This window comes from Zonotrichia albicollis, chromosome 31 (assembly GCF_047830755.1).
Source record: "Zonotrichia albicollis isolate bZonAlb1 chromosome 31, bZonAlb1.hap1, whole genome shotgun sequence".
Lineage (NCBI taxonomy): Eukaryota > Metazoa > Chordata > Aves > Passeriformes > Passerellidae > Zonotrichia > Zonotrichia albicollis.
The window spans coordinates 2,068,968-2,088,353 of NC_133849.1; the positions used below are offsets into that span (position 1 = coordinate 2,068,968).

At 48.9% G+C, this 19,386-nt stretch overlaps 1 protein-coding gene across 2 annotated transcripts in view; it reads left to right on the top strand.

The window, feature by feature from the left end:
- Window positions 1-19,386, top strand: part of LOC102065444 (class I histocompatibility antigen, F10 alpha chain-like) — a 469,176-nt gene that overhangs the window by 310,958 nt on the left and 138,832 nt on the right. The window lies entirely within an intron of this gene.

A 19,386-nucleotide genomic window follows, 5' to 3' on the forward strand; every position in this document is an offset into this window, starting at 1 on the left:
AAAATCAGGGCTCAGGATCTCAGAGAGGTTCCCTGGCCATGACCACAGCCATGACATGAGCATGAGATGGCCGTGAGAATGACCATGAGTGACACAACCCTGAGATGACCATGTCCATGGGATGACCATGACTGTGACCATGACCATGACACAACCACAACCCTGACCATGAGATGATTTGGACGAAGAGATGACCGTGGGTTGGCCATGGCACAGCTGTGGCCTTGAGGTGACCCTGACGTGATCGTGGCCATGAGATGACCATGAAGTGACAATGACATGATCGTGAGGTGACCATTACAGTGACATGACCCTGAACATGAGATGATGGTGATCAGGAAATGACCATGACCATCACTATGAGATGGCCATGACTATAAGATGACCGTAAGATGATTATGACAATGGGATGACCATGAGATGACCATGACACCACCATGGCCATGAAATTATGAAGGCTTTGAGATGACCATCACTAATACTATGACACGATTTTGACCAAGAGGTGACCATGAGATGACCACAGTCGTCTCACACCATGGCTATGTGGTGATCATGACCACGAAATGATCATGACACAGTCATGGCTGTGAGACAATTGTGACCATGAGGTGACTGTGAGATGACCATGAGATGATTGTGTCCATAAGGTGATGGTGATGGCCATAACTGTGGGAAATAAGAAAAGCCTTACAGAGTAAGGACCTTTCCCATCTTTGTTCAATCCTGTTCACTTCTGTTCACCAAAAGGCACTCTGGGAAGGTTCAGCTGTGGGTTGATGGCCAGAGAGTGGGTTGGTGGTTGCCTCATGTGTGAGGCAGGGATTGGCTGAGGAGATGCATGGACACCACATGATCAGAGAGCTGATTGGGTAAAGGGACACATCCATAGCAACACTGCAGTGGTAGGCATACAACGCGTGCTTAGTTTGGTTAAGTTTGGGGCAAGTTTTGAGTATAAAAAAGATCAGCTGGTTACAATAAACAAACTTCTTTGGAACAAGCAAGGAGGTCCATGTGTCCTTGTTCCCCATTGCTGTGCATGACCATGAGATGACCATGACCATGATTGTGATCATGACACAGCCATGACCATGACATGACCATGATGATTGTGGCCATGAGTTGACCATGAGATGATCTTGGGATGACCATGACCATGTGAGGACCATGACTGTGACCATGTCCATGATATGCTCTTGACCATGAGAGGACTGTGACCATCGGATGACCATGACATAGCCATGAGCATGAGATCGTGACCATGAGAGGACCATGACCTTCAGGTGATCAGGGGATGATCATGAACATGAGATGATGGTGCTCAGGAAATGACCACAACCATGAGATGACCATGATCATTTAATGACCGTGAGCATTTCATGACCATGACACAGCAATGAAGTGATCAAGGTCATGAGATGACCATGATTTGACCATGGCCATGGGGTCATAGAGACCACGAGATGAGCAAGAGATAACCATGGCCATGAGACAACCTATAACAATGAGACAACCATGAGCATGAGATGATTGTGACCAAGAGATGACTATGATATGACCATAACACAACCATGGCCATGAGACCATTGTGACCATGAGGTGATTCTGAGATGACAGTGAGATGACCATGACCGTGAGGTGACCATGACCATGAGATAACCATGACCATGACAGGATCAAGACCATGACATGATGGTGACAATGAGACAGCCACAAAATGATCATGCAATGACCATGACACAACCATGACCTTAAGATGACCATGACCATGAGGTGATGGTGATCAGGAAATGACCATGATCATGAAATGGCCATGAGATGACTGTGACCATGAGATGACCAGGACCACGGGATGACCATTACAATGATATAACCATGACTGTGAGGTGACCATGAGCATGAGATGATTGTGACCAAGAGATGATCACAAGACACCATGGCCACATGTGATCATGACCATGAGCTGACTGTGAGATGACCATTACAGTGACAGGACTATGAATATGAGATGACCAAAACAGAACCATGGCCATGACATCACCATGACATGACCTTGGCTGTGAGACAATAGTGACCATGAGGTGAGTGTGAGATGACCATGAGATAACCATGACCATGAGATGATGGTGATCAGGAAATGGCTGTGACCTTGAGATTATCATGACCATGACACAACCACAGCCATGAGATGACCATGATATGATTGTGACCATGAGTTGACCATGAGACGATCATGATTTGACTGTGACCATACAATGACATTTGACTATGACCATGACATGGCCATGGTCATGAGATGACAATTATAATGAGATGACCATGAATGTGAGATTACTGTGAGCATGTGATGACTGTGACGAAGAGATGACCGTGAGATGACCATGCACGTGAGATCATCGTGATCTTTTTGCAAATAGAGATGAGTTGGTGGGAGATGTGGTAGCTGGAGGCCACTTGGGGCATAGTGATCATGGAATGATAAAATTCTCAATATTTGGTAAAGTCAAGAGGAGCATTAATAAGACTTTTACACTGGACTTTTGGGAGGCAGACTTTGGCCTGTTCATGAGACTTATGGATAGAGCTCCTTGGGAAGTAGTCCTTAAAAACAAAGGAGTTCAGGAAGGGTGGGCATGCTTCAAAATGGAGATCTTGAGGACACAGGAACAGACTGTCCCTATGTACCAAAAGATGAGTCAAAGAGGCAAACGTCCAGCCTGGATAAGCAAGGAGGTTTTGGAGGAACTCAGGAATAAAATAAAGGATGTTTTATCTTTGGAAGGAGAGTCAGGTCTCTCAGGAAATATTTAAGGGGGCTCCTAGAGCATGCAGGAAAAAAATTAGGGAGGCAAAAGCTCAGTTTGAAATTAAAACTGCAACTTGTGTAAAGGATAACAAAAAATGTTTATATATATATATATATATATATATACACACACACACACACACACATATATATGTAACAGTACAAACTGTTGGGCCAACTGATGAAATCACACTGTCTGCTGCACAAAACCACCACACTTCCTGCACAGAGAGACTGTGATCGCCCAAGCCTTTTTATTGCCACTAAGCATAGACAGTATCCCAGAGCACCCAATGGAATTCTGGGTTGAAATCATGGGCCAAGACAAACCTCTTATAGAGTGCAGTCCGTTGAATAAAGGTAATAACATCTACCTACAAGGGATGGTGGACACAGGGGCTGACATTATTATGATTACACAACCTAAATGGCCCCCGAACCAGGAGCTGACTCCTGTCACTGGAGTCATCTCAGTGATTGGAGGAGCCATCGTCTCCATGAGGAGCAAGCATACTATCACAACAGAGGGACCGGAGAGCCAAACTGCCACCATCAGGCCATTTATTTTCAGGACACCCATCACCCTGTGGGCCAGGGACCTATTGTGCCAATGGGGAGCATGACTTGATATTCCTCGATCCCAGGATTTCTAGTTGGGGCCATTGCAGAGTGCAACACCCCAGAACTCACCTGGAAGACTGACACCCCACCGTGGGTGGATCAGTGGCCCCTCTCAACTGAGAAATTACGTACCCTTGAGCTCCTTGTGGAGAAGCAGCAGCTTTCCAAGGGCCACGTTGTACCTACCAACAGCTCTTGGAACTCCCCTGTCTTTGTTCTTAATAAACCTGGTAAGGACAGGTGAAGGCTCCTCTATGACCTTCATAAAATTAATGAGGTCATGGAGTGTCGTGGCACGGACTGTGCCCTGGCCAGGTGACAATGACAACAGGGGCGTGACAGATCCCCCTCACAAGTTCTGCAAATCCCAGCTACCAGTCCCATTCCAGCACAGGAACAAAAAAGGCGGCCTGGGTCTTGGGGGTGAAACATGGGTGGCTTTATTTCATGACCAGCAGCCAAGACAAAGACTTGGGGTGAACAAGAGCTTTTATAACATCACTCAGGAGGAGGGGTTTAGGGTAGCAAACCAATAGGAGTATGGTTGGGGAGGGGTCCAAGCAGGACATTTTACACTTGAACCAATAAGGGAGCCATAGGGAGGGACATAACTTGGGTAAACCAATTAGGGTTCTAAAAGATACAGAATAGACAGGGAATTCTCCAGAAGAAAGGGGAGGTTTGGGGGAGGATTGACATTCAATGGGAAGGGAGAGCAAGGAGGATTCTGGGGAAAAGGGTCAAGGATAGGAAGGATTGACAACTGGGAAGGTTGGGGATTCAACCTTGGTAGAGAGTGGATAGGTGACAAAGAAAATGATTGACATCTAACTGAACTGAATAATAATGAGGGACTACGTCTAATTTTCGAAACACAAAATGCAAAATGAGGAGCCTATGCCACTGTGAAGATGGGGGGAGGACAATACAGGGGGACTACAAGACCACAGATTAGGCAGAGAACAAAACCACAAATTCAGCAGTGAACCTGCCAAACAAAGAAAATGCACTAAAATAATGGAGGACACGGGTCCCTTGCAGTCTTGCCTTCTCTCTCCCTTCATGCTTCCCCATGATTGGAGACTGAATGGAGTCATTGATATTAAAGGCCACTTTTTTAACATCCCTCTCTATCCTCGAGATGCTCCCAGATTCGCCTTTTCCATACCCTCCCTGAACAGACAGGCACCTCTGAAGCGCTACCAATGGTGAGTCCTCCCCCAAAGAATGGACAACTCGCCTTCTATGCCAGTGGTACATGGCCCATGTCCTATCTCCCATCCAAAGGACCTTCCCAGATGCCATCATCCTACATTATATGGATGACATTCTCTCTTGGTTTGAAAAGACAGGTGTCTGCTAATGAAGGCAGGAAATTCCTGTGAGATGGAACATGTAAACTCTCTCCCTCTGAATTATTATAATTTTGAAATTCAAAGGCTCTCAAGCAAAGATGTGGGAATAGGAATAACAGTTCTTTATAAGGGAAAAATAAAAATACAAATGCAATAGTACAAAACAAAGGAAACTGACAGTCAGAATACGACCTGACACCCAGTGGGTCAGGGTGGTGGTAGAAGTCCTTTTAAATGGTGGCTGCAGTGCTCCTGGAGTGACAGGTATTGTTCTGTTGAACCAGTGATCCTGTAGAAGGGTGGAGTTGTCCTCTGAAGATCCAGTGGTGGTGTAGATGGGCCTGGACTTCCTCTGGGAATCTAGTGGAGAAAAAAAGCTGCTTCTCTAGGAATCCAGTGGGAAAAGGCTGTCTTCGTTGTTCCAAACCTCAGATTATATCCAGGTAGGAATGCTTGGCTCCTTGTTGCCCTGGTCTTCTAAGTTCTTCTAAGCCTTCTGATGTTTACATTCTTGTAATGGAGTTTCTCACACACTTTTATGTAAATAATTGTTGTTTTTACATTCCTTTCTGGAGGAGGAGAAATACGATGGATTGTTGGTTTGTCCAGTATCAGTGGGGAGGTGGCAATTCCATCCTCCAATCCTCTGTCACTTTTGAAGGTCTATAAATAGTGGAATCAGAAAATAAACTTCCTTTCTTCTTACCATGGAATTCCAGTGTCCGCGTTTTTTTATTTCGTGTCCTATTGCATTATCTAGTGGCCACCATGTGTGGGACAGCCATGGGTGAGGTCGTATAGTTTTACCCCCCACTCCCTGCTTTGGCGTGGTGACAGTGAGCCGTTTGGCACTTTGCCTGCAGCTGTTGTGGTAGTGGCAATACCTGTGGTTTCTATGGAGGACTCCTTGGTTTTGGATCTCAGGAAGGGTCTCATGGAGTGGAAACGGGCTTTCATTTCCTGGAAGAATTTTGAAAGATTATCTCTGTGGACCAGAGAGCAAGGGGTTTTTTCCAGACCCCGCGGAGGTGTTCTTCAGGGAGGTGTGGTCTCTCGTGGGAGAATGCCTCATGGAAGCTCTCTTTGCTGATTGTAGTATAGACGTGGGATTGTTGCTGGTGCAATGGAAAAAGTTTGACATGGTTTGGCCAGGGTTTGGATTTTGTAGCTCTCAGAGTTTTCAGGGTGTTGCCTTCTGATACAAGGCAAGGCGACCTGGTTCTGAGGAAACGGCACGGCGACCCACTCTCCAGGGTCTCTCGGACCAATGAAGCACACAGACACCAATGTGGTGGACGGTCAAAAGGCGTTTATTATCTCATCTTGTGGGGTTTTATAGTCTAGGGGATTTTCTACGTCAGAGGGGGTCTGTCTTTACCATCTAAGGTTAGTAAGGAATGGAAAGTTACTGGGTAGGGAATGGAAAGCTACTGGCATCTCGGTTTAGGGAGGCTACATTCCTATGATAATTTCTTATTTAAGGGGAACAGGGGTCCTGCCTTCCCGTTACATCGTGAAATCTTACAATCGCCTGTCCCTATCTACAACATCTCCCCCCTGCTTTTTCACAAATGAATGAGGTAGTCATATACATAGGCACCGAAATGAGGTATAAGATTGTAGTTCGGTAAGGGAAAGGGGTTTGGTAAACCTGAGTAAGTTTTTGCCAGACAAGTTTAGGACTTTTGACTGGCAGTGTTCCCTGGTTGAATTCACAGCAATTGTCGCCAGCCTATGAACAGGATGTTGGCCCGTTCCAGGCGGGCCTGAAAGAATGAGACCAGCTTGTTCGGCAGGCATAGTCCGAAGGTAACCGCTAGAAGCAGCAATGCCAATGGACCTATTAGGGTAGAAATCAGAGTGGTTAGCCATGGTGATTGACTGAACCAGGACTCGAACCAGCCCTGTTGGGCTTCCCTGTCTTTCTGTCTCTGAGCCAGTCTGTTTCTGAGTTCCGCCATCGATTCTCTTACGACTCCTGTGTGGTCTGCATAGAAGCAGCACTCCTCTCTCAAGGCGGCACACAGGCCCCCTTGCTGCATGAACAGGAGGTCCAGACTTCGCCTGTTCTGCAAGACCACTTCCGAGAGAGAGGAGACTGACTTCTCTAGAAAGGAGATGGATTTCTCGATCCTTTGCAGGTCCTCATCGATTGTCATTTGCAGCTGGGACAGTCCTTGGTGCTGTGTCGCTAGGGCTGAGACACCCGTTGCCGTTCCTGCTGCTCCTAAACCGAGCAACATCGCAATAGTTACACCTGTTATTATTTCTCTTTTGTGGAGTCGGCTGAGTTCCTCGAAAAGGTGGTACACTTCTTCGTCTGAGTGGTACAGGACCCTAGGAACAATCAGAACTTGGACACAAAAGTCGTTAGAGTCATCGAATTTGGCAAGGGACACACAGGGACTCACTCCAGATCGCTGGCAAACCCACATCCCAGGTGCGGATGGGACTACCCACTTATTGTTTTTCCTGTTAGGCTTGACTACTTTGGTGCAGACGTTGCCTCTCTCCGCCTAGCTAGGGTTGCATTGCCAAAGCATCTGCCCTGGCCTGTGACTTGACTCAGGGTGATTCCTTTGCGAGGGGTTTCCCATCTGCACTGGTGAGGGGCATCGGCTGTGGAGTAACTGAAGGGAGTGTTTAAAGCGATTCCTTCATAAAAGGGGGGTTTGACATCATAACAAAGCCAGCAGGATTCAGTTAGGTTAGGGTAGGATTCGTTCAGGGATATAAAGGTAGCTTCTAACATACGAAGGATTGGGTCTGAGTCCGACCCAGCCAAGCAGTCTATCTGAAAAGCTTCCACGTGGCCGGTCGGGACATTGCTGACCCCTGTGGGTAAGGTTTTAGGGTAGGTTGTGTTTCTCCCTTTCAGCACGCTTTTAATCACTTTGTTTGGTCCGACCGCTCGGGGCGCCCACGGTTGGAGCCTGATAATTCGCACATTTACTCTTTCTTTTGACCCTTGAAGGACTACTGTCCACGTTCAGCCTATGGCCCAACTGGGGTGATGTGGCTGCAAGACCGTCATGTTATAGCTAGTGCATTTCCGAATTTTTGGGATTTTATGGTGATTGCGATAAAAGCTTCCCTGGAGGAAGACGGGTGTTTTGCAGCCGCTGGGTGCCCAGGCGAACTGTACGAATTTGTCGGACTCTTGTGGGTCCCACCCAGGCCCCAACGGTCTGGCATCTGTAACAATGGTTTCGCAGCCCAAGTGCCCACAATATCCCCCCCCGGGTGATTGCAGTAGCTTTTTCCTGGGTTTGAGGCTGGGCACCAGTAGGATAGGTACATGTGTGTGGCATGTGGGGAATTGGGGTCTACCTTTGGTTGTCCTGGAAACAGGTCGGTAACGCGGAGCACGAAGGATGGGGTGTTCGGTGTGGTGGTTCCCCTGAGCACCTTGTCACTACTAAGGTGTCGCATGACCCACCTTAATGGCTGATGGGGGTAGTGGTCTGGGCTGGCTTGCCCTCTGGCAACAAGCCCCAACAGCAAAATCACACAGAAACACCGTTGATGCTTGGGTCTCACCCGTGCGGGTCTCTTGGGCGCTGCCAGGCGGCTTGGTGGTCTGTCACTTTCCTCTGGAATGGGGATGTCAGTGTCACGAGGACGTCCCACGAGCATGTCCTGTAAATAGAAACTCGCAATTCTCATCAGTCTCATTCTGCTCGTTATGAAGGTTGGGCTTAATTGACTTAAGTGGACACCACCTGACTTTGCCGTCCTTTTTGACAGCTGCGTACCTTCTCCCTGTGAGCATCAGTTTCCAGCCCCGTTCCCATTCACCCAGCTCATTTCTAATTACCACCTGCGGGCACTCCTCTAGCGTTCGGTTGGCCCAGTGATTTTGGACAGGACTGTTTGTTTCATCTCCCCTAGGGAACTGATTCAGTGCTAGCAAAGCGGTTGCCAGCATACGCGCCTGATCTCCTGGGGGAATGGCATTGGCAAAGCCCTCTGCTTTCGCCAACACTTCTATCTTGGTTTTCAGGGTCTGATTTTCCCTCTCTACTATGGCCTGCCCGGTACTGTTATACGGGATACCTTGCACTAATGTGATGCCCCATTTTGAGGCGAATTCTTGCACTGGTTTGGAGGCGAAATTGGACCCGTTGTCCGTTTTGATCTGCTTGGGGATACCAAGCCAAGCCATGGCTGTCAGCCAGTGCTGAATTGTGGCCTTGGAGTTTGTTTTGGGGTGCTGTGTGGCTATGATCATTCCGCTATAAGTGTCCACTGTCACTGCAAGCCATGCTCGGGGCTTCAGCGGTTGACACCAGGTGAAGTCCGACTACCAGATCTCTGAAGGCTTGAGACCTCTCGGGTTGACCCCACAGGTCCATAGGGGTAACTTCTGGCAATAAGGGCAAGTGGCTACTACATGTTTTGCGTCCGCCGTGGGGATTCCGCATTTCTTTGCCAGTGCTTTGGCTTTGATGTGGAGCGACTCGTGCAGCTGACGAGCTTCCTGCAACATCCATACGCCTTTTGCTGCGGTGTCGGCTTTGTCATTGCCGATCTGGAAGTAACCTTTGACTGGGTCATGGCTGTTGATGTGAATGACTGGCACGGTGCCCTGTCGCGAGGAGAGTGCTTCTTCCAGCATTAGGGCTGCTGTTGATGTCGACACTCCTGGTCCTGCCACGGCTAGGCAAAGCCTTGCCACGAATATAGAGTCCGTTACTATGTTGAGGTGTTCTTGGAAGAGTCTGCACGCCAAGACCACTGCAGCTGCCTCTAGTTGTTGCGCTGACAGTGTGGGGTCACATGCTTTGACGCAATGCCATTGCTCTCCTGCCTGCCACACTGCTGCTGCGGTTGAAGTCGTGGAGGAAGCGTCTGTAAAGACCGTTGGTCCTGGCTGCGGTCGGTCCTTGACCTTTGGCGGCATGTCCATGTCGACTACGGTCAGCAGCTGAGTCCAGGGTGGTTTGGAGGAGTAGGAGATTTCTCCTCCGAAGCCGGTGAGAGCAAGGGCCAGGTACTCCGATATTGTGGCTGACTCCGAGGTCGGTTTCTTGTGAAACGGAAGGTGGATGCTTGTCGGCTCAGTCCCTAGGGGTTTCAAGGCGAGTTTCCTGCCTTTCATGATGAGGTTAGAGATGCATTCGATTCCCGGAGAAAAAGCACAGGCAGGTCTTCCGAGGACCACCCATTGGGTCAGTCGGGCCTTTTCAGAAGGTCCTTGAGGCAGTGCTCCCACTCCCCCCCTCGGTGTAAAGTGGACGTATAGATCTAGTGGCACGGCTGGGTTCCACCTGGCAAGTGTGCCCATGCACATCTGGCTTTCGAAGAAGTCGAGGGAGCTTGTGGCTTGTGGCGTCAGCTCCTTGGGTTCCCAGGGGTGCTTTCCTTTCAGGAGGTCATATAGAGGGTCCATGACCTTGGGAGGAATCAGGACGATGTTGCGAAGCCACTGCAGTGATCCCACCAGGCGTTGCACGTCATGGAGCGTTTTGATGTCTCGACTGACCTTCGCCTCGGGGGGTGTCACGTAGGAGCTTGTGATCCCCACTCCCAGGAAGGTCACGCAGGGTCCTCTCTTGATTTTTGTGCTTGCGATCTCGAAGCCGTTGGCCTGAATGGTTTCCGTGATTGTGGACACCAGGGGATCTACTTGGCTTGCTGATGGTGCTGCGACTAGGATGTTGTCCGTATATTGAATGATGGTCGTGGTGGGGGGTGCGAGGGTACTGCTGGTGGGGGTGCAAAACTGACTGCTCCCTGTGGGGGCATGGGGTATGAGGGTCCCCTGCCCCACTGGGGGTTGCTGTAGCTGGGCCGCTGCATTTTCCAGGTGGGAGGAGGCTGGATACGGCCCGGCTGCCCCCTCCCTCTCCCGTTTGCCCGGGGCCGGGAACTGAAGTCCCTAGCGAGGTGTCTTCCCGCAGCTCCTACAGATCCCTCTCGGGCATGCTTGGAGTGGGGGTGCTGCCAGGGAAAGCTGTGCCGGCTGGGGACAGCTCGCTGGGTTGTTACCTTTCCCCAGAAGTCTGGGCTAACGTGGTCATCCTGCCACTCCTGCTTAAATACAATCTGCCCCACCCCATCAAAAAGCATGCGGTTTATTTGCGTAATATCAAAAGTGAGCAGATCGTTATTGTTAGAAAGGCCGTCCACAAGAGTGGATACTACAGCTGAGTTGACCCCTTTTTCTGAAATCGCTTTGACTTCTTTTGGGTTAACTGGGGTATATGCCCTTTTTTGGTTCCCCCGCGCTCCGGTGACCCTCACCGAGAAAGCGTGTATCGTGGCTGCCGGTGCCCGGTCCCCACAAGCTACTTTTATTTTTCCCCAATTGGTGAGTTTGTGTTGTGATTGTTTCCCGATATTGTTTAAAGCTTTATTCGGTTTCGCTTGAAACCGTATTAATTCTGCCCTCTCGGCTTCCAAATCCAAGCTGGGCTCGGTCGGCTCTTCTGAGCTGTCTGAGCAGCTGTTACTTGACTCTGAGGCGGAACTGACTGCCGCTACATTTCCGGCGCTTCCAGCAGTTTTGTGCGGCTTCGATCTTGCTCCTCCCTTCGGGGGTGGTGCCGTTCCCTCCCCCTGGGCTTTCCCCGACTCCTGCTGGGGGAGGTCCTTGCCCTATAAGGACTTAATTTGAATAGAGCGCTCTGATTGGTCGTACGCTCCACCGCGGGGACCGCCCCTTCTACCTGCTTGCCCGCGCATGCCTTGTTAAGCAGGCTGACTGCATTTCTGCCCCCCGCCTCCTCCCTTCCGCCCTTGCCATGCGGTTCGGCGCCATTTTCAAACGCAAACGGCGGGGGCAAGGTTTTACTGGTCCCTACCGGATCCGACAATCCGGCCCCGTTCTGTGCCTCCTCCGTGAGTCCCTGCCAAAAGGATCGCGCGCGCTGCTCTGCCTCCTGCCCCGGATCGGCGACCGGCAAGGGAGGGACGGATAAAGAAACCGCAGATTTTTCGGAAGGTTCCGCGGGGGGGCTGGGACCCGGCGGGCTCGGCGAGAGGGTCGGGGGGTCCCCTGGGGGCTCCTGGGGGTTTCCTGGGGGCCCTGGGGGGTCTGGGCTCAAGCTCGGGGAGGGGTGGAACGCACCCGACCCCCGCATATTCCCGCCTTCAATCCAATCGCTCTCAGAGGCGGTTTGCATCGTGGCCCCCGCCCCCCGCTTTACTGCAACTAATAAACGTATACGCGTGGCTTTCCACGTCTCCTGTTCTTCTAATGCCTTGCGTAGGGCCTCTTCTCCTTTCCCCCACGCTTTGAGGCTTTTACCACTGCCTGAGGACCTAGTGTCCTCTGCTGGGGCGGCAGTGCACTTCTCCCACACTTCCGAATATAATATATTTACCAGACGTTCGATTGTCCTCAGCTCTAGGAGCCTTGCAATAGCAAGATTAAAATTCCTGAGCTCACATTTAATTCCCCATTGCTCATGAGCCTGACTTACGACCCTCGCTGTGGATTCCATGGTCCATGCTGGTCCGGAGGTGACCTCCCGCTGCACTAGGCCAGCTGTGCAGCCGCCATCCTCTGTCCAGGGGAATCCCCGTTCCCTGGCCGCTGATCAGCTCCCGGGGGTTTCGGCACCAGATGTAGCCTTCTGATACAAGGCAAGGCGACCTGGTTCTGAGGAAACGGCACGGCGACCCACTCTCCAGGGTCGCTCGGGCCAATGAAGCACGCAGACACCAATGTCGTGGACGGTCAAAAGGCATTTATTATCTCATCTCGTGGGGTTTTATAGTCTAGGGGATTTTCTACGTCAGAAGGGGTCTGTCTTTACCATCTAAGGTTAGTAAGGAGTGGAAAGTAACTGGGTAGGGAATGGAAAGCTACTGGCATCTCGGTTTAGGGAGGCTACATTCCTATGATAATTTCTTATCTAAGGGGAACAGGGGTCCTGCCTTCCCGTTACATCGCGAAATTTTCCAATAGCCTGTCCCTATCCACCACACCAGGGGGACTCTTCCATCTTGGGCACGGAGGAGAGGGAATTTGAATTTCTGCACAAAGGAGAAGCTTCCCCTCTCCCTCGAGATGGTGAGCTGGGAGACGGCTCCGGCTCAGAGGGCGACGTTTGTTCCCCAAAGGTGGATTGGGCTCCCAGCCAGCTGGTTCTGAGCAGCCAGCAAGTGGGCAGAGACCTGCAGACTTCTGGGGGCCCTGTGGAGTCAGCTAAGCCAAGCCTGCCCTGCCTCACACCACGGACATGGTGGTGCGTGGGGGCATCGGCCTCTCTTTTTGCCTTCCTGGCACTCAGGGGCTGCAGGGAGCCCGGGCTCAGTCTCCACCTCTGCTTGAGTCTGATTTGGTGACAACACTTTGTCGAAATTGTGGCGTTTCCACAAAACACCCCCTGGGCACGGCGGGAGCAGGTTCATCCACTTCAGCACTGGTCTCGTCCTCAGGGGGGCGGTATCGACCGCCTCTGAGTCTGTGCAGCCTGCGGGGCATGCGCAGGCGGTGGAAGCTGCTGGAGGCGGGGTGTGATCGGTGGTATCTTGGGCCCCACCACGGTGGGTGGGCAGCCCGCCCCACTCCACTCAGGGGGGCAGTGTCTGCTGTGGGGTTTCATGTCATGGGCAGAACTCTCATAGGGGTGGTCCCGGACACCCCTGTGCTGCCCTGCAGTTCCATGAGTCGTGTCTCTCTCTGATCCCCATCCCTCCCTCGTGCCACAAAAGGAGGGCCCCACGCAGGTCCCGCTCCGACCCACACCGGATCTACAAGTACTGCCAGGACCTGTGTCCACCGCCATGTCCTCTGCCCATAGTGCAGCAGACAGCACTGCTGGGCTGCCAACGGGCACGGGCTCTGCTGGGGCTGGAGTGGGCCCTGCAGTGGCTGGTTCGGCCCCACCTCCCCGACCTCCCACAGACACTGGGGCTGTGGTGCAGGAAGACGCTCTGGTGTTCACTTTTAGCGCAAATGGTGACGCGGCCAGCGTGGACCCTCCTTGATGGCCTTGTGGACACTCTCCCCGTGTCAGGGGACTGTACGTCTGAGGGAACACAGGCGGTTCTGGTGAGAAGTCAAAGCTAAGGTTGAGGAAATCATTGATTGTGCCTTCGCGCAGCATCTGCTGGATTGCCGAGATGGCTCCTCGCCCTCCTGATGCTGCAGGGGAAGCGGTGCTGCGTGGTGTTGAGCTGACTCCCACTCAGGCGTCTGTCTCTGTCCATGTGGGGCCCAAAGGATGGGACTTGGCAGGTGCTGCCACCTTACTGGGGGGTTGCCAGGCTTTCCCTGTGCTTAGGGGTGTTACTCATATCAGCCTTTATCGTGGGAAGCTATGATGGAACTCTGTGATAACGTTGGACAATATGGTCTGGGGTCTGTTGAAGTCATGCAGCTGCTTCGAATGCTTGCTACTGATTTGCTGACACCTTATGACATCCACAGTTTTGCTTCTATTCTGCCTGTAGAATTCGGCATTTTTGAGTGTAAATGGACTCAGTTGGCAGCCAGGGTAGTGGAGCAGAATGCTACGCTGGGTCTGCAGCATCCCAGTCGTGTGACTGGCACTGATGTGCTGTTGGGCACAGGCAATTATGCTGATCCTTATGGGCAAGCTGGCTTCAATCCCCTTGTGCTTGACCAGTGCCAGACAACAGGCATGGCAGTGTAGGAAAGGCATTTTGTGCTGTTCTTGTGAGCCAGCGAAGGCTTCCTGAAGTTAAGGAAAGCTTTCCTCCTCGTACCTCTCTCAGAGAAGACACCAAGGCTATCCCCATGGCAACAGGATGGAAAAGAGAAAGTAAAAAGATACGGACTTTAGCTGGCTCACAGAATGACGTGGCTCCTTGTTCACCTACTGAGAACATTGTTTCTTTCTTATGACAAATGGGCAGTGGATGTGTCTGCCAAGTAAATTAAAATATCTTGAAAAACTATAAAGCCAACATGCTGTTATAATAAATCGCTCTTTACACCCTTCTGATGGAGTCGGTACTTGGCGCTGTGTCTCGTTCTATAGCAACATCTGGTGCCACCCACCATGATTGCAACTGGACTGTAAAAAAGGAAAGCGAAAAAAGAGAGAAAAAAAGTTGAAGAGTACCCTAAAAATCAGGGAAGGCAGCAAGGACGCTGTGGAGGTCTGGACCTAATTCAGATGTATGATTCAAGGTGAGTGATTTGTGAAATAATGGGAAATAATTTATCAAACGAGGAAAAGACTGTTTTGTCTAAGTGGAAAACTTTACTGAAAAGAAAAAATGTTCAAGCTTCTGATTATGCTCTTCATAGCTTACTGATATGGTGCAAATCACACGACTTTAAAGCTGATGCCGACACTGCCTTCAGTGTCAGGGCATGGAAAAAGTTTGGGAAGAGACTATGGGAAGTGATATCTAAGGGAGATAAGACGGATGTCAATTTGGCTACTACCTGGAGACTGCTGTATCAGGCATTGAAGGAATGGAAAGCAGAACAAGATAGAGGGGAGGAATTGGAGGAACAGGAATTAGAGCAAGAAACTGAAGTAGATGACCAGGAGGAAGATGAGGCTGAGCCCATCTGTTCCAGATTGCAAGGAAAGATGTATTCTATTACCATCTGGATGGCCGTTGTCTTTTGTCAAGTGGGCAGTTTGCCTTATCTCTCTCATTGAGTGACCACATTCACACCTCCCTTGGGAGGGGACATCTGCTGATAACAGACTATTGAATGCCACTGCATGACTGATAAGAACTAAAACATCCCATTGTGAGATGCTCTGCCCAGAGGGAGGAGCCAAGCATTGCTACCCAGATACAATCCAGAGGTTCTGAAACACCAACACAGCTTCTCCACTGGATTCCCCAGAGGAACAGCAGCTGCCTCTTCTTCTGCTGGATCTTCAGAGGAAGATTAAACCCTTTTCTGCAGGACCCCCTGCTGCAACAGAACCACCCCTGACACTCCAGGAGGGCTGCAGCCACATTTCCAATTGGACTGCTAACAACACCCTGACCAACAGGGTGTCAGGTTGAGTTCTGACTCTGTCAGTGTTGCTCTGGTGTACTGCATTGTTTATTTTATCCTTTTATTTTTCCTCCCTAATAAAGATCTGTTATTTCTTGCTCCCATATTTTTTGCCTGACAGCCTCTTAATTTAAAATTTATAGCAATTCGGAGGGGTGGGGAGGGTTTACATTCTCCATTTCAGGAGAGGCTCCTGCCTTCCTTAGCAGGCACTGTCTTTCCAAACCAAGACAGTTGTCTTTTCCCTTTTGGAATACCAGCAAGATCATGTCACAAATGCCACAGAAAGTATTACATGGAAAGAAACCAAAGTTTCTCTTCCATTACACACACCCATGTCAACAGCCACTATTATATAACCCATACAAATTAGGTACCTGTAGGCAAAATGGCGAAAATTATTGCATTGCAAGAAACTTAGGAAAAATGGTAAGAGATTTGGAATTGAATGTCGAAAAGGAGAGAGACGGATTTGTTTTACATTTAATCTTACAGTTCAGGATTCGGTAAAAAAACAACTAGTAAACAAAAAGGTAAAACCAGCACAGCAATCTAACTCTGTATTGACCCCAAATTATCTGTTGAGTCTTATTACAAGACTCCAAGCAGTTATAGAAATGATAGCAAATAAAGCTGCCCAGGCCTTAGAGTTAATATCAAGTCAGCTAAGCCAAACAAAAACTGTAGTGTATCAGAATAGGTTGGCTTTAGACTATTTATTGGCTAAAGAAGGGGCTGTTTGTGGAAAGTTTAATATATCAGATTGTTGAAAATTGATGACCACAGAAAAGTCATTCTAGAAAAAGCAAAAGAAATCAAAGAAAAAATTTATGCATATAATAACCCAGATACCAGTCCAAAAATTAGTAAACAATGTTAAAACCTAGCTGGTGGGGTAATGTATTAGAAGAAATTAAGACTTTTCATTTTATGTGTTACAACTGTTTTGATATTTCTTCCTTGCGTAATCCCCCGTTTTATTTTGCCAGCATAGTCCAGAAGATGCAAGTAGGCAAGAAATATTGATCAAACCAAATGATTTACAAAGAATAAGAGTGGGGATTGTGAAAAATGCGTATTTTATGATTGGCTTTTCACAAATATTAAAATGAATATTAGATGTGTTGTGTTAGAAAGTAATGCTGTTTTAATTCTCGTAAGTAGTGTGTTAAATATAGCTTTAGGTTATAAAAAATGTTAAAATATAAATGATGCTATGTAGGATACTTTTTTTAAAGAAAGGTCTTGCAGTGAGATAGCAGCCACGGGACACCTAAATCTTTCAGAGAAAAAAAATTTATTGCCCTCTTATCAGAAGAAACGAACTTCTTTCTACCTCGAAGGCGCTGTTAAGATTCAGAGGAAGAAGCTAACAATGACCAGACAGAATCCTGTTTTTGAATGGAATTTATGCATCATGTATGAAGTGTATGAATATGCAACAGGCTATTGTTTTTAAAGGTTAATCCTTTGTTAACGGGTGTCCTTTTTCAGACAGAAAAAGGATACCGGAAACAGACTGCCCAGAAAAAGGTATCCAGACATCTGTAACTCTTTGGTTCTATTGTCTCATATTGTCCTAATTCAAATTGTCCAAATTATCATTACTCCAATTGTGTTACTGTTGCAGTGTGTTTTAAACTTTCAGGTCCCTGCCCCAGGTGTACCAATACCCTCTTCCCCTCCCCCTCTCATCCCTTGCTGAGTGAGTCCTGTCAATCAGGCTTAACATTCCAACAAGGCATCATGTGGTTGGTCAAGTTCAAAGGATGACCCTCAGGCCTGGGGTCATTGGCCTGTCTAGCTGTCATTCTCCCCTGAGACCCCGCCCCTCCCACCTGGTTGGTGGCTCACCTGTCCCCTCCCCTCCCCCTGCCCCAGGAGCTTAAAAGGTGAATCAGGCCATGCGGCCGTATTCTGTTGGAGCTGTTCCCAAGATTCAGACCTCTGTAACCATGGAATAAATCTCTTGATATTAAACCCTCCAGCAGAATCCTCTCCTTTTTCTCTTCACCATTGCCTGAAGATTTCCTCCTTAAGTAAACAGAGTTCCTAACAAGCCTGGACTTCTTTAGTGCCCGGCTGCAACCACCAGGAAGCTAAAGGTGTCTATGGGGTGATACACCACAGTTGCCGCCTTTGGCCTAGCAGCAAGGGTCAGACTGGCCCAGGCACAATCTAACTGGTAAAATTGAGATTCATATTCCAATATGTTACTATTTTTATAACCATTTTATTACTATTATACTTTTGAAAATTTTTTTTAAACCCTGAGTGATTGGCGCTTTTCACAGCAGTTCTCAGCCGCAGTCCCAATGCAGCAGGACACGTTTTCACAGTGGCCGGGGCCCGCCGGCTCCCGCACGGCATTAAACAAAGGAGCAGCTGAGCTGCTGCTCTTCCCACTTTGCCTCTCATAGTCCAACTGTTTTAGCAGGTCCATAATTGCTGACCAAGGCTTTATAACACCCATGGCTGTGTCGTTACCATTAGAAGCTGCTGCAAATAAATATTGTCCAGCTCCCTGCCAAAAGGGCAAATCTAAAACAGCCGCTTCTGATCCAGCTGATGGCTTTCACACCATATGAACAAAGCTTGTAGGGCTCATTCATCATAATCAATCCCTCTCCTTTTAAAGAAGAAAATCAGTACCTTCATTACAGAGTTTTCTGGTGCTGACATCCAAGCTCCCATGGTCTCCTAGGTGATTCCAGACCACAAAAAACAGGGCTAGAAACCTCACAGCACTTTCTGCTGTCTATTTAGCAAAGTTCTGGTTTTTCACCATGTTGCAGACATCTTTTTGTGAAAATCCTTTTCTTTAGGATTTTCCCTTCTGAGAAGCTGAGGCCTCAGAGAAAAAATATAAACCATAGTTATCTGCTGCTGTGGAATGCATCAGGCAGATTTTTGATTGGGCCATGTTGAATGTTTACAATTAATGGCCAACCACAGTCCAGATAGCTTGGATTCTCTGTCCGAGCCACAGATCTTTGTTATTCTTTCTTTTCTATTCTTAGCTTAGCCTTCTGAGGAAACCTTTCCTTCTATTCTTTTTAGTATAGTTAAAATGTAATATATATATCATAAAATAATAAATCAAGCCTTCTGAAAATGGAGTCAACATTCTCGTCTCTTCCCTCATCCAAGAACCCTTGTGACCACGGTCACATCACCATGCTGGCTGTCCCGTCAATTCCCAGTTTTACGCTGTATTTATTCCGGTTCCCACACTGATTCCCATCACTTACACTGCTGGTTCTAAACACTGTACCGGCTTTTCGCCATCTGTCTCCTTTGCTCTGTGCCAGGTTATGGCAGAGTCCTGATCACTTTGGAGGTCACCACATTAGGTGAATATGGGGGGAGAGGGCACAGGCGACGGAGACCACTCAGCCCTGATTTCATGTGGCAACAGAGGCAGTTTATTTCCCAAGCCCCCCTTGTACAGCGCATTTGAAAGACCCGGTCTGGATGCTCTCAGTGGTTTGAACTCCCGGCCCCTTCAGGTCCTGGCCACTGAGATGGCTGCAGCCTTGGGAGATATTTAATTGGACAAGACCCTTTTCAATCACAGTCACACATGTGTGCAGGGGCACGCACACAGACAGAAACAGTCAGTGCAAGCAAGGTAGCTGTGCAAAATTCCCCTCAGA